A 13,992-nucleotide genomic window follows, 5' to 3' on the forward strand; every position below is an offset into this window, starting at 1 on the left:
CCATGGGTAACAGAAAATGGTTTTGGCATTTCTTATATAAAAAGTCATCATCCCTGTCTCAGTTGTTAGTTTTCTTTAGGTTTAATCAATTTAAAAACCTGAGTTCTCAATTTCAAAAACACTATTTTTATGGTCAAATCTCCTTAAGAAGGGAGCAAAACACAAAACACAATAAAATATTTGTGTATCACTCCGCTCTCAATGTATCATGATTTCATTATACATTAAAATTTAAAATTTCACTTGGTTTAAATTATAGTAAATGATTGTATAGCTTGTAAAATTGGAATAAAAAGGTGATTCCTATTTTGTAAGGTTTGATCCTGATTATGAGTATTATTCCTTATTCAGATATGAGTCCTATTTAGAAACGTCTTTCTAAATAGTCTCGTCTTTCTAAATTAGAGGTTATCTTCTTAAGTTGGAGTTTATATTCAAATAGAAAAGATACTCGAGAGTATAGACAGATCTAGTAATCTGTTCAAATCCCGGGATCGACGAGCTTTGTCTGAGCCCTCAGAGATTCGGTCTTATCCTTGTGGATGATATCATATTCCAGTCGAGGCGGATCCTATGAATTCGGCCGCCAGTTTCGTCTGGCTTAGCCCTTTGACGGGAGTTCGTTATCGTCTAAAAGGGGATCTCCTGCAACTCGGCTTCATATTATTTAAGATAGAAAATGATATCCATCAATAACAAAAATTTTAATTTCCTTTATAATATACTCCCTCCGTCCCAATAGAGTTGTCCACTTTGAGAAAATTTTTTGTCCCAAAACTCTTGTCCACTTTCAAAAAGTAAATAACTTTTACACTTAATTTTTCTATATTATTCCTATTTAAAATCCACTAATGGGTAAATTGAAAGTAAATTGCAAATAGACCCTTTATTAAATAGGGATATGACAAGAAAAGTAAGATTTTTTTTACAAAACCTATAAACAATAATTGTTTTTCTTAAACTGTGTGATAAAGGCAAAGTGGACAACTCTATTGGGACGGAGGGAATACTAGTTTCGCATTACGTGCTATGCACGTGGCTCGTAACGTAACTCGTCAATGTACATATTAGTAAATTTATTATAATTATATCAATGTTTTATTTATAATTAATACTAAATTAGTTAAGAATTTTTATAATAATTAAATATAATATGTTCGGTTATTAAATTTTTTTCATACTGAATTAATCTTCTTTTGGTTTTATAATAACTATAATTAAATAAATAACTTAATTTTATTAATAATATCTTTAAAAATAATAAAATAGAAATTTAAATAATAATATATTGACCAAATATAGTATTTTAATTTTGTAGATCAAACTAAAAGATAGGTATTCCTACTAATTTATAGACAATTTAGTTATTTTTTACATACTAAAAACTAAATTGGAGATAATTTAGCTACCTATTCTAATTAGGATTTTAATTACAATAGTGATTAATTAAATAAGTAATTAGTTAATGACTATAAAACTTTTATTTAGTTATAAACTGAAAAGGATTATTCAGTAAATTTGCTTGTCCTCCCCTTCCATCCGTTCTTTTATATATAGTATAGATATGCAGTTTCATATTTTATTTTATTAAATATTTAGATTTGTATAGTTATTTTTATTTGCTATGATAACATATAACATATATATATTTATATATATATATATATATATATATACACACACACACACCAACTACACTAGAAATTATAATTTATTTTCAAATAATTTTATTTAGGTACACCACTATATCTCTAATACTGGTATGTTCAAAATGGGTCTAGTTAAATTTTTGTGTCTTATTTTGTTTAATAAGAATTAAAAAAAATAATTCAAATCACTTAAACCTGGTATAATTTGGTAAGTTTTAAAAAATTATAACTTTTCCAAAAATAGCATTTATCTTTTTATTATTATTATTAGGGAAAAGGGTCATCCAGGCCCTTAACGTTTGGGGGTGGATCAGTTGGGCCCTTAACGTCACGAAAGGTGCATCCAGGCCCTCAATCTCATGCAAAACGGACAACCGTGCCCCTTAACTTAACACCGTTCCTCTCTGACTCTAACGGCACGTCCAAATCCTACGTGGCACTTCTTTTTACCGTTGTGAATTAATTACGTGGCATTTATTTTGCCACCTACCCATCTCAGATGGGTCAAATCACTTCAGACCCATATCCCCAATTAGAAAAGTTAGGGTTTTTAATATGAAAAAAACGATTAACCCCTTTCTTCTCCCCAACCCTTTGATTTTCCATCCATTAACCACATGATCTTCCAGCAATCTTCGATTTCCTTTCCAGTAACTACAAATCTTTGATTTTCTGGCGATTTTGTACTCCTCGCTTTCCTCTGCAACGTTCAGGTATGCTTCAAGTTTTTGCTGTAAGTTTTTCCTCGTTTTCTTAATGGGTATCTGGATTTTGGGATTTAACAGTTGGATAAGCTCTATCTACTGATGTTAATGATGGGATTTTGTACTGATGTATCCTATATTTACATATGATCTGCATTTTGGCAGTTTGTGTATCAATGTTTGTGTTTGTCTTGTTGAGTTGTATGTTATTATTAGGTTAGTGGTCCATGCTAAATGTGATGTATGTGTTTGTCTTGCTGTGTTGTATGTAATTATGGCAGTTTGTTGAGTTAGTGAATTTTGTTTTTGCAGCATGGGTGAAGTAATTGATGTGCATTTCAATTTTGGTGGAACATGGACAGTTGACCCTACATTAGATTATGTGAATGGTGATATAGAGACCAAATTTAACTTTGACTCAGATTACCTAAATATTAGGAAAATTAAGGATAAGTACATACATGATTTAGGCTATGCTACTGTGCACAACATTTACTTTTTACAGCCTGGGAGGGATTTTAGTAATGGATTGATGTTAGTGGCCAATGATGACTCAATTAGGACAATACTGAACTACATTAGGTATGTTTCTTGGAAGAATGAGATTTCCATTTATGCTACTCAAAATTCAAGTGAGCCTGTTTTTGAGAATACACCAATCCCCATAGCAGTGGACAGACCAAACATAGACCCAGGGCTGGAAAGAGAGGCAGATCAAGCCAATGTGGAAGAGGTTGATGAAGAGGGGGTCCAAGGAGAGGGAAGTGTAGAAAATGATAATATAGAAGAGGATTGTGTTGATCTCAGTGGGGAAGAGGTTAATGAAGATGTTAGTGAACATGGTTGTGAGGTTGAAGAGGATAGTACTGATTCTAGTGAGAGTACATATTCAGGGGAAAGTGAGTCAGAATGTCATAGGGACAGTGATAGTGACCTTGAATCAGAGGGTGTTTCTTACAATGAACCAGAAGGTGCTCCAATTCTTCAGCTAGGCATGACTTTTGCAGATGCAAAAGAGGCAAGGGAAGCCTTAGCTAAGTATACAGTGGCTGTGGGCAGAAGGTTAAAACTAAACCCTAATGAACCAGGCCGTATCATAGCTAAGTGTGTCACAGGTCAGAATTGTGACTTCCTGGTGTTCATGTCAAAGGAGGGAAAAAACCCAGGTTTGCTAGTTAGAACCCTGCAACTAGAGCATAAATGCTACAGAACCTTCAAGAATCCAATAGTGACAGCTATCTTTCTAGCAAACCACTTTAGACCCTTAATCTGCAAAAATCCTGAGACTACTGTTAAGGAGCTTATGAACCTTGTTGAGCTGCAACTGAAAGTGAAGGTTTCATACATAATGTGCAAGAGAGCTAAGAGATTGATTAAAGAGGAATTAGATGGAAGCTATGTGAAAGAGTTTCATTGCTTGGAAGCTTATGCAGCAGCCCTAAAAAGGTCAAATCCTGGGACCACAGCAGATATACAGCTTTGCAGGAAGAGCTTGAAAGATGGAAAAAGAGTCTTCAGGCGTATGTTCATATGCTTTGCAGCATGTAAGCAAGGCTGCAAGGCTGGATGCAGACCTTTCATTGGGCTTGATGGATGCTTCTTGAAGAGTCCATGCAAGGGACAACTGCTGGCAGCAATTGGGAAGGATGCTGATGATCAGATGTACCCAATAGCCTGGGGTGTCATAGATACTGAAAACACAACAAACTGGAAATGGTTTTTACAACATTTGGTTCAAGAGCTTGACCTTGGTGATGGAGCAGAAATTACCTTAATATCTGACATGCAAAAGGTTAGTAGTTGTTAACAAGTAAATTAGGAGTTCATTGCATGTCTAATAAATTAATGTCTGACAGTTAGTGTATTTGTTGCAGGGACTTATTAAAGCTGTCAAAGAACTTCTTCCAACTGCTGAACATAGGTGGTGTGCAAGGCACATTTGGGCAAACTGGGCAAAAAAATGGGGAGGAGGTCAGTTTCAAAAACAATTCTGGATTTGTGCATGGAGTAGCTATGAGGAAGAGTTTGTTGATCAGCTGAATAAAATGGGACAAATCAGCAAAAAGGCTGCAGAGGACTTAGTATGGTATCCCCCAAACAACTGGTGTCGAGCATATTTCAGTAATAGGTGCAAGTCAATGACTGTAGATAATAACATTACTGAGTGCTTTAACTCTTGGATTAAGGATGCCAGATATAAACCAATTATCAGCATGCTTGAGGACATTAGACTTCAAGTGATGAACAGAATAGCTGATAAGAAGAATCAGGCAAGAACTTGGTTCAATGAATGGAGTCCATCAAGTATGAAGTTCTTCCATGACAACAAAGACATTGCAATGGGCTGTAAAGCAGTGTTTAATGGAGACCATGGTTTTGAAATTGGGGAAGGGGATGATAAACATACAGTCTTTTTAGACAAGAAAGTTTGTACCTGCAGGGTTTGGGATCTCACTGGGATCCCATGCTCACATGCCATCTGTGCAATTCAGCATTTGAATGGGGAGCCTATCAATGAAGTCTCAGAATATTACCATAGGTCTAAGTATGAAGCTTGTTATAGCTTCACTATGCAACCAGTACCTGGGAAGAGGTTTATGAGAGTGGATGAGTACCTGCCCATAGAACCTCCAGAAGTGAAAAAACTCCCTGGAAGACCAAGAAAAAGGCGCATCAGAAATGCTAATGAACCAAACCCTTCATCTGGAAGTGGAAGATTGGGGAGAAGAGGCCAGAAGCAGAGATGCAGGCATTGTCATGAAGAAGGGCACAATAAAAAGTCTTGCAAGAAAAGGGTAACTTTTGTGACTTTCTGTCCATTTTGTGTATTTTTACAGTTTATGCAGTTTGTTGTTCATTTTGTGTTGTTTGTGTTTATTTTGTACAGTGTGTTCAGTTTGTGTTCAATTTGTGTAGTTTTTGTTCATTTTGTGCAATTTGTGCAGTTTGTGCAATTTGTGCAGTTTGTGCAGTGTGTTCAGTTTGTGCAATTTGTGTAGTTTTTGTTCATTTTGTGCAATTTGTGTAGTTTTTCTGCAGTTTGTGTAGTGTGTGCAGTTTGTGCAGTGTGTGCAGTGTGTGTAGTTTGTGTGCAGTTTGTGTGCAGTTTGTGAAATTTGTGACTTTGAGTATTGCAGGGCCAAACAAGCACATCAGAGAATGGATTCCAGCAGTCTCAGTCAGCAAGTAGCATGCCTGAACCCAGTGAAGCTTCTCAAATAACTCAGGCTTCTCAAACCACCCAAGTTTCTCAAACAACTCAGCCTTCTCAAACCACCCAAGCTTCTCGAACAACCCATGCTTCTCAAACCACCCAATCTTTTAGGAGACCAATAGTTGGAGGTGGATGCTTTTATGATCCTGTAACTGGACAAACTGTTTTGCATGTAAGCTTATAAAGTTTTTTATTTTCACTAGATAGTATTAGTTTGCCTTCTTGGTGTAAAACAACTAATGCCTTGTACTTGCTTGTTTATGTGGAGCAGCCTGGTATGTTAGGGGAACAACACATAGCCTCTGAAACTCCAATGGTTTCAGGAAGTTGCATGACCACTGAAGATCCTAATGTGAGGTTCTCAATCCCAAATGAGACCATCATTAGAAGATCATCCGCAAAACAGTCAACTGGTATTACTCCAAGAAGCATCAGTTTTAGAGGATCTGGATCTCATGTTAGGTATGCTGTTGACTTACCATTTAAGCCAAGAGGAGGTCTTAAATGGAAAGGTGCACCTGCTGTCACTGGCTCACAACTGACCAAAGAAGCTCATGCAAAAAAGAAAGGAAAAGGCAACAATGATGCTGCAACTACAAGCTGAAGTTATATGTGATTTTTTGGTATTATTTTTATAAGTTCATTAGGAACTTGTTAAGGCTTTAAACTCTGCCTCTTATGTAAATTTTTTGTAAGTTCCATGGGAACTTGTGAAGGCTTTAAACTCTGCCTCTTAGGTTAATTTTTTGTAAGTTCTTTAGGAGCTTGTTATGGCTAAAAACTCTGCCAATTAGGTATATTTTTGTAAGTTCCTTAGGAACTTCTTATGTTGGCTTTGAACTCTGCCAATTGGAAGTTATTCAGGAATTTGTTGATGGCAAGAATGCCTTGTTAATGAATGGTATTACTGGTTAGTGAATGAAAATGTTGTGCATCAATTTGTGCTCTCTATTATTTACTGAATGCAAGTGTGGCTTAATGCAAAACAGGGCAGGGATTGCATAACAGGGCATTGCATATAATCATTCAATGTCATTGATTGTTCAATTTTGCATTACAGAGCATTACAAATTCATAGATACTTCAAGTTTGCATTACAATTCATATGACATTCACCTTCCAAATTAATACAACCTATTCAACCTAAAAAATACACAATTAAAACAATCCATGACATTGCAGCTATAGTACATACAATTTTCATTTTCTTTCTAGCGTCAAGTAGTTCTTCATTTCTTTTCAACTCTGCTTTCTGCACAAGCTTGAATTCCTGCCATAAATTGTCAACATCTTCACCATAATTGTATCTTCTACTACACCTTCTATCCATGCTCATTTCTTTTTCAGCTAAGAGATTGTTAATCACATACTTTGCTCTCTCGGTCATTTCATCATCGTGCCATTTGAAGAAATTGCAGCCCCCAGTCTAACCATCAAACAATCATGAAACCTCAGTTATAGCCAAAAATGAGAAAAGGGTAACTAGGCATAACCATACTAACACTAAGACTTACCTTATAATTTATGCAACCATGAAATCTCCGTCCAGGGTTTTTCTCGGTCCAGGCTGTGTACAAAGGAGCAACACGAGATCCTGGGCATCTACAAAATCGAGCTTCACTTTCACAGATGCACTCCATGTCGCCGTGTCTTTGCCGAATCCTTGCTGAAGAAGACGAAGATGTTGGCATGATGATTTTAGGGGTTCAATTTCAGGGATTCGATTTTAGGGCTTCAATTTTAGGTTTTTGGTTTTAGGAATTAGAATTTGTTGTTATAGGAAGGAAGAAGATGGGTAGGTGGCAAAATAAATGCCACGTAATTAATTCACAACGGTAAAAAGAAGTGCCACGTAGGATTTGGACGTGCCGTTAGAGTCAGAGAGGAACGATGTTAAGTTAAGGGGCACGGTTGTCCGTTTTGCATGAGATTGAGGGCCTGGATGCACCTTTCGTGACGTTAAGGGCCCAACTGATCCACCCCCCAAACGTTAAGGGCTTGGATGACCCTTTTCCCTTATTATTATTATTTTACTTTTCAAAAAATTGGGAGTTGGACTTTTCTTTAACTAGAAATATGATTTTTTATAAGTTTTACTTTTTTAGTTAAATTAATATAAAATTTAATAATTTCCAAATTTAATTAATTTAGTTAGTCACTGAAAATAATGTTGCTTTTAAATTTTACTTAATTAAAAGTAAAATATAACTTTCCGGTTACACAGCTTCCTTCTAATTTAAAAAAAAAATCATTTTTTTTTCAAAAATGTACTATTTGTTTTACAACTTGATAAAAAAGTAAACATAAATAATTTGAGTTGCTTGGTTAAATTTATATTTAGTGACACCATTTAAAAAATTAAAAATGCAAATGAAATTGGTATCCTTTTTATGTATTGTAATTAGACTTTTTCGTGGACCGTATTTGGATGTTTACAAGCTGAGTCCATCAAGCTGATCTTGATTCATTCTAATGCAAGCTCAAGATCAGTTTGATTGGAAGATTTTATAGATAGACATTAAAATTTAATAAACACGTTGAGTCTTTAAATTGTATTCCATCGGTCTCGTTTAAAAAGAAACAAATATTTTTATCGGCCTTACATCTGCAATGCTTTTGAATATATGGATTATTAGTTATAATTATGGTTCAGACTTTCAAATTTTTTACATGTTGATTAATCTTTTAATGTTCTCAAGCGGACTTAGTTAACACTCGACCATTTTTCTCTGGCTAATTGCTTCAAATTCCAATCGCTTTTTCTTTGGGCTAAATGTTTTGATATAGTTATAAAAATTAAAAGAAAGATTAATTTTAATTGAAATAGACAAAAATGTTTGAATTTAGTATATTAGAGAAAGTTAAGACACCAATAGCATATTTTTTCCTTCTTTTTCTTAGTCAGGGGTGTATTCGTTCTGAGTTTGGATATCTATTTAGGCCCAGTCTTTACGATCAGGTTTGGATAATGAACTTTTGTTTTAAACCTGGCCCGAATCCGGAAAAATATCCGCTATTTTATAGGAGAAAATTACATCAAATCACCCAAAATCTCAAATTTTTATGTTAATGACCCAGCTTTTTATTTTTTTCAGAAATCACTCATTTTTTAAAATTCATTTTCATAGCATACCTCAATTCAGTTTTATTACTTTTATAACCTCACTTAAAGATAGAGTATAAAGCAAGGAGTTAGAGTAGCTGGTTTGTGGTAATTCATGGCTGGAAAAATAAAACACAGACGAGATATTGGCGCGGAATCCTCCATTAGACAGTTTATTGATTTCAAAGTTTTGTTGTGGATGTTCTTTCTAATTTGTTGACCAATTAATCGTGCTAATAATGAAGAAGATGTCAAAGTTATGAATAATGAAGAAAGTAAGCAGGTGGAGAAGGAGGAGGAGATTGATGGCCGGAGAAGTGGAGAATTACCGGAGAAGATGGAAGATTACGAGAATATGGTGAATTTCATGGTAACTTTTGTAGAAGAATAAAATTGCAGTTAATTACTTTGTTTTTTATGCTTACTTGAAGAGATTTCTTAATTATCTGTAATTGAGTTAATCATCTAAACTAATAGAGTTTTAAAAACTTGAAAATATTTATAATCTATATTTGTTCTTTTTAGATTCACAAATTCATGAACTATAACGACCTAGGTAGCACGGACACGGACACGGATACGGGGAAACGGGACACTTGGACACGGCGAAACGGTATAATTTTAAAATTTCCTATGTAAAAAATGAAGTTTCGTGTCCGAAACGTCGAGTGTCCGAAACGTTTCCGAAACGGGAAACGTCGATTGAATGAAGTGTCCGTGCTACCTAGATAACGACCGATAGTGGTTTTAATTTTTATTATGTGACAGTCTGTGGATCTGGAAATGTAAATTCAAAGGTCATGTGCAACTGATCTTATTCATAAATGGTGGAGTTTGATCATTCAGATTCCTGTCCTTTTTTTAATTTTTTCTTGTCTCTTTTTAGCCTAATTTTATAATTTTCTTTTTTTTACTAGTGGCGTTTGATTACATACACATCAAATTAATTTGACAATCATAAAAGTGAAATTGAAAGAGGAATTGATGGTGGATAATTAAAAGCCATTTATAATTTATGTTTGTTTTATGTGGATTCATTTACTGTAAAAGGCTAATTAGGAGCCAAATTAAGATGGTCTGGAAGTTTTAAATGGAGACAGGCGGCAGAAAAATGTTAGAACCTATAATAAAATTTATATTTTTTTGGGTGCATGATATATTTTGAGAAACTTCTGAACTCATTGTTGATCTATATGGCTTGATTAATGTTTCAATTTTTTTCATATGATGTTAGTGTTATAAACTCCATTAGAGAGATGGAAGCTAATTGATATTCATATAAAATAAATGTGAACTTAATACAAATTAAATATAAATTTAAAAAAATATAAATTAAAATATTTTTTAAATAAATTGATGACAAATGTTGAAATTAATTTATTAAATATTTATTTTAATAAAAATAAATTTGTGAAGTGACAAAATAACTAAAAATTAACTAAAAACTAACCTGATATGAACCTGATGTGAACTTACATCAATAAAACTATTTTTTTTAATAAAATTTGTCTTGCTACTCTTTATAATCTTAAGTGACATTTTATATAGAGAGAATTTTGAGATTTAGTGATATATAAATTGAAATCTCTTTTAAGTGAGATGTATTTGACAGTTCATAACACCCAAAATCAACCGGATGTGAACCAAATGTAAACCTATATCAAATGAACTAACCTAATTCATTTTTTAGTAAAATTTATCTTATTACTCTTTACAATCTTAAATGATATTTTATATAGAGGGAATTTTGAGATTTAATGTAATAAAAAATTGAATATCTCTTTTAAGTGAAATATATTTGACAGTCTATAAAACCAAAAATCAACCTGATGTGACCCGAATGTGAACCTATATCAATTGAAATATCTTAATTTAATTTTTAATAAAATTTATCTTACTGCTCTTACAATCTTAAATTACATTTTATACAGAGAGAATTTTGAGATTTAGTGTAATATATAAATTGAATATCTCTTTTATGTGAAATGTATTTGACAGTTCATAAAACTGAAAATCAAACTGATGTGAACTGAATGTGAACCTATATCAAACGAACTACCTAATTCGCTTTTTAATAAAAATTATCTTGCTACTCTTTACAATCTTAAATGACATTTTATATAAAGAGAATTTTTAGATTTAGATTAATATACAAATTGAATATCTCTTTTAAATAAAATGTATTTGACAGTTTATAAAACCAAAAATCAACATCATATGAACCAGATATTTTTTTCAAATAATATGCATTACTTTAAGTTAATCTTCTTAAACTATTGTCGACATCCACCATCTAGTAACTCATGAATATTTAGGGGTAATTAATCCTGAAGATCACTGAACTTTCGAATTTTTTCATTTCAGTCACTAAACTATTTTTTTTTTCATTTTGATCATTGAACTTTCATTTTTTTTCATTTTGGTCTTTTCCGGCCAAAAATGCTTAGGTGGCAGCCGAAATTAATTTATTGTAACCTGAAAACTTGCCATATATACATTATTTGATCAAAAAAGTCATTTTTAAAGTGAAATTATGTATGTATGATAAATTTTCAAAGTAAAACTTGTAAAATCCGGTTGCCACATGTCAACTTCCGGCTGCCATTTAAGCATTTTTGGCCTGAAATACCAAAATGAAAAAAAAATGAAACTTCAATGATCGAAATGAAAAAAAAAATAGTTTAGTAACTGAAATGAAAAAATTCGAAAGTTCAGTGATCTTCAGGATCAATTACCCAATATTTAGCATATAGCCATGTTCTTTGTCATTACTTAAACAATTACACTTCAGGCAGAATAGTCATAAACTTAAGGCATTATAGCCAATCAAATTAAAATGGCGCAGTGCAATGTTGAAAAGGTCGGATTACAAACACAAACCAATCAACCAACTTCATTGTTACTCGTATCATCTTCAATTGGAAGTTCTACAGTTGTTTCACGAACCCTTATTAGTCTCCATTTTTATAGTGTAGTAACAATAGACAGACAAACATTTTTCGAATAGTTTAGGATCCGTTTAATATTAGATTTGAACTGGAAAACTGATATTAAAAACCCATTAAACTAATTTTTTAAAAAGAGTACATGGTTCAGCGACATAATTTAAACAATTTTATTTTTTGTCCTTATATCCGAGGTTATCAATTTGAGTTCAACCCCTGCAATAGTTTAAACCATTTTCAAATTCTTTTTTGATTTAAGTTTAACTTAATTAATCAATAGAGTGTGAAGAATGAAAACATTATCTGAAACACTTTTTATGGCTTTTTTCTTATTTTTTGTCATAATCCAAAATCCAACTTCATCATTACTTTCTGCAATAATATTATAGATCCATATCATATCATATCAACATAATCAAATTATTTATAAAAACTTTGATAACAAAATAAGAGAAATTGCTACTTGCATAACATTAAATAGCATAATTAGAATTATATTGTCATGTAATTAGATTAATTTTAATTCAAAAGAGAAAACAACCACCACTATCACCAAACCTGCAAATTGCCACTAACGAACCACCACCACAATCACCGGAACTCTAACCCAATTAGAACATCGTTTTCTTTCCTCTACTTTCTCCATAAACTATAATCAAAACATCGTCAACTCACAAATCACTGTGACCATATAATTTTCAACGCAAGTGCTGGCTCCCGCCGTCAAACTTACTCCCGTCCATCCTCCCATCACTACCATTGTCACCTTCCCGCCGGATGAATTTAATTCAATAGAAAAAGTTACTCCAAATGACATCCACCGCGTTGAGAATCACGTCATTATCCATAGAAAATTAATTAAGCATTGAAGTTTAACAGTTAATTGGTATCCAAGACGGTCGTCGATCGATTAGAGAAAAGAAAGCCTTGCTGCAACTTCTTCTCCGGTACGCTTTGAAGAAGGGGGGCAAAATTGTCCAATTTAATTATAAAACAGCTAATGTTGGATTATGAGGGATTTGTGAAAACTTTTTTGTTTGAGAGATTATTGTAAAAATAAAAAAGCTGAGGTAAAAATATTACACAACACCATTTTTGGGGGATTTGTGTAGATTACCCTATTTTATAGGCGGGTCAGACTTTCATTTTTATAATATTTTCATGTAAGTCTGCCAAAACCCGACCCGAGCTCGTAAGGATATACTATTGGGTTTTTTACACAAATCTCCTAAAAGTGCTATGGTGTTTCACTTTTCCCTCACCATTTTGATTTTGGCAAAAATCTCCTTAAAAAAAATAAATTTTTTCAAGAATCCCTCATAAACTAAAATAGACTGAATAATAGAGAAAGCTGGACAATAATGTCCTTATAGAAGAAACACGTGAACAACAAACAACAGTTTCTTTTCAAATCAACTACCACAAAATTCTCTCATCTTCAACCTACTAACATTGCCGCCATTGATGAACATTTTTCGTCCTTCACCTGAGCTTTTTCGCCATTGAAAGTGAGCTTTTCATTCATTGACAGTGAGCTTTTTTGCCATTGACAGTGTACTTTTCAGCCATTGAAAATGAGCTTTTCCTTCCTTCAACTACAAAAGAATTATTACAATAGAGATAATCAATTACTCAAGAACAGGTAAGTTATATACAATTAGCTGTTATAATTTATCAATTAGAAACATGTAAAAAGTCAACATTATACAATATAATTTATGAGCTGATTATACATTTGTTGATTTTCAATTTAATTTCAAAAGGACCAAATTCTGAAATTAGTAAAATTGATATCCAAAATAAGCTTGATTTGAAGTTCTTTACGTTTTAATGTTTATTTTCAGATTCAGATAGCTTTTAATGAGCGAAGCTTTAACTGATTTTAGATAGATTTACAAATAATTTTTAAAAATCAAGTTAATTTAAGGTTATAAAGATTTCACATCATCAAATTTTTAGATTGATTCAAAATTAATACAATGAATCTGAATTTCAATAAATCCATATTCTGAATTACATTATAAATTGTTGTACTCTTACCTCTGAATTTCAATTTCTTCAAAGAACCTAATATTTGGCTCTTTCAAAATGCATATGAATTGTTGTAGGCTTAGCTCTGTTGTTGACATGGAAGAATTCCTTCTTTCTGGTAAAGCCATGTTGTTAGGAAATAGGGATCTTTTCTTTTGAGAGGTTCAATTAACATAATCAATGTTGATTTTATTCATTCGAGGACATGAGCAACCCTCAGTCATATGCATTAAATTGTAGTGTCAAAAAAAGGTCAGTATAGTGTTATTTAGTCCGTTGGAGGAAATTTTGTTTCGGCAGACGTTACGAATACGGCAATTCGGTTTGCTCGACCTTACAGCAATTC

The sequence above is a fragment of the Mercurialis annua genome, linkage group LG2 (genome assembly GCF_937616625.2).
Source record: "Mercurialis annua linkage group LG2, ddMerAnnu1.2, whole genome shotgun sequence".
NCBI lineage: Eukaryota > Viridiplantae > Streptophyta > Magnoliopsida > Malpighiales > Euphorbiaceae > Mercurialis > Mercurialis annua.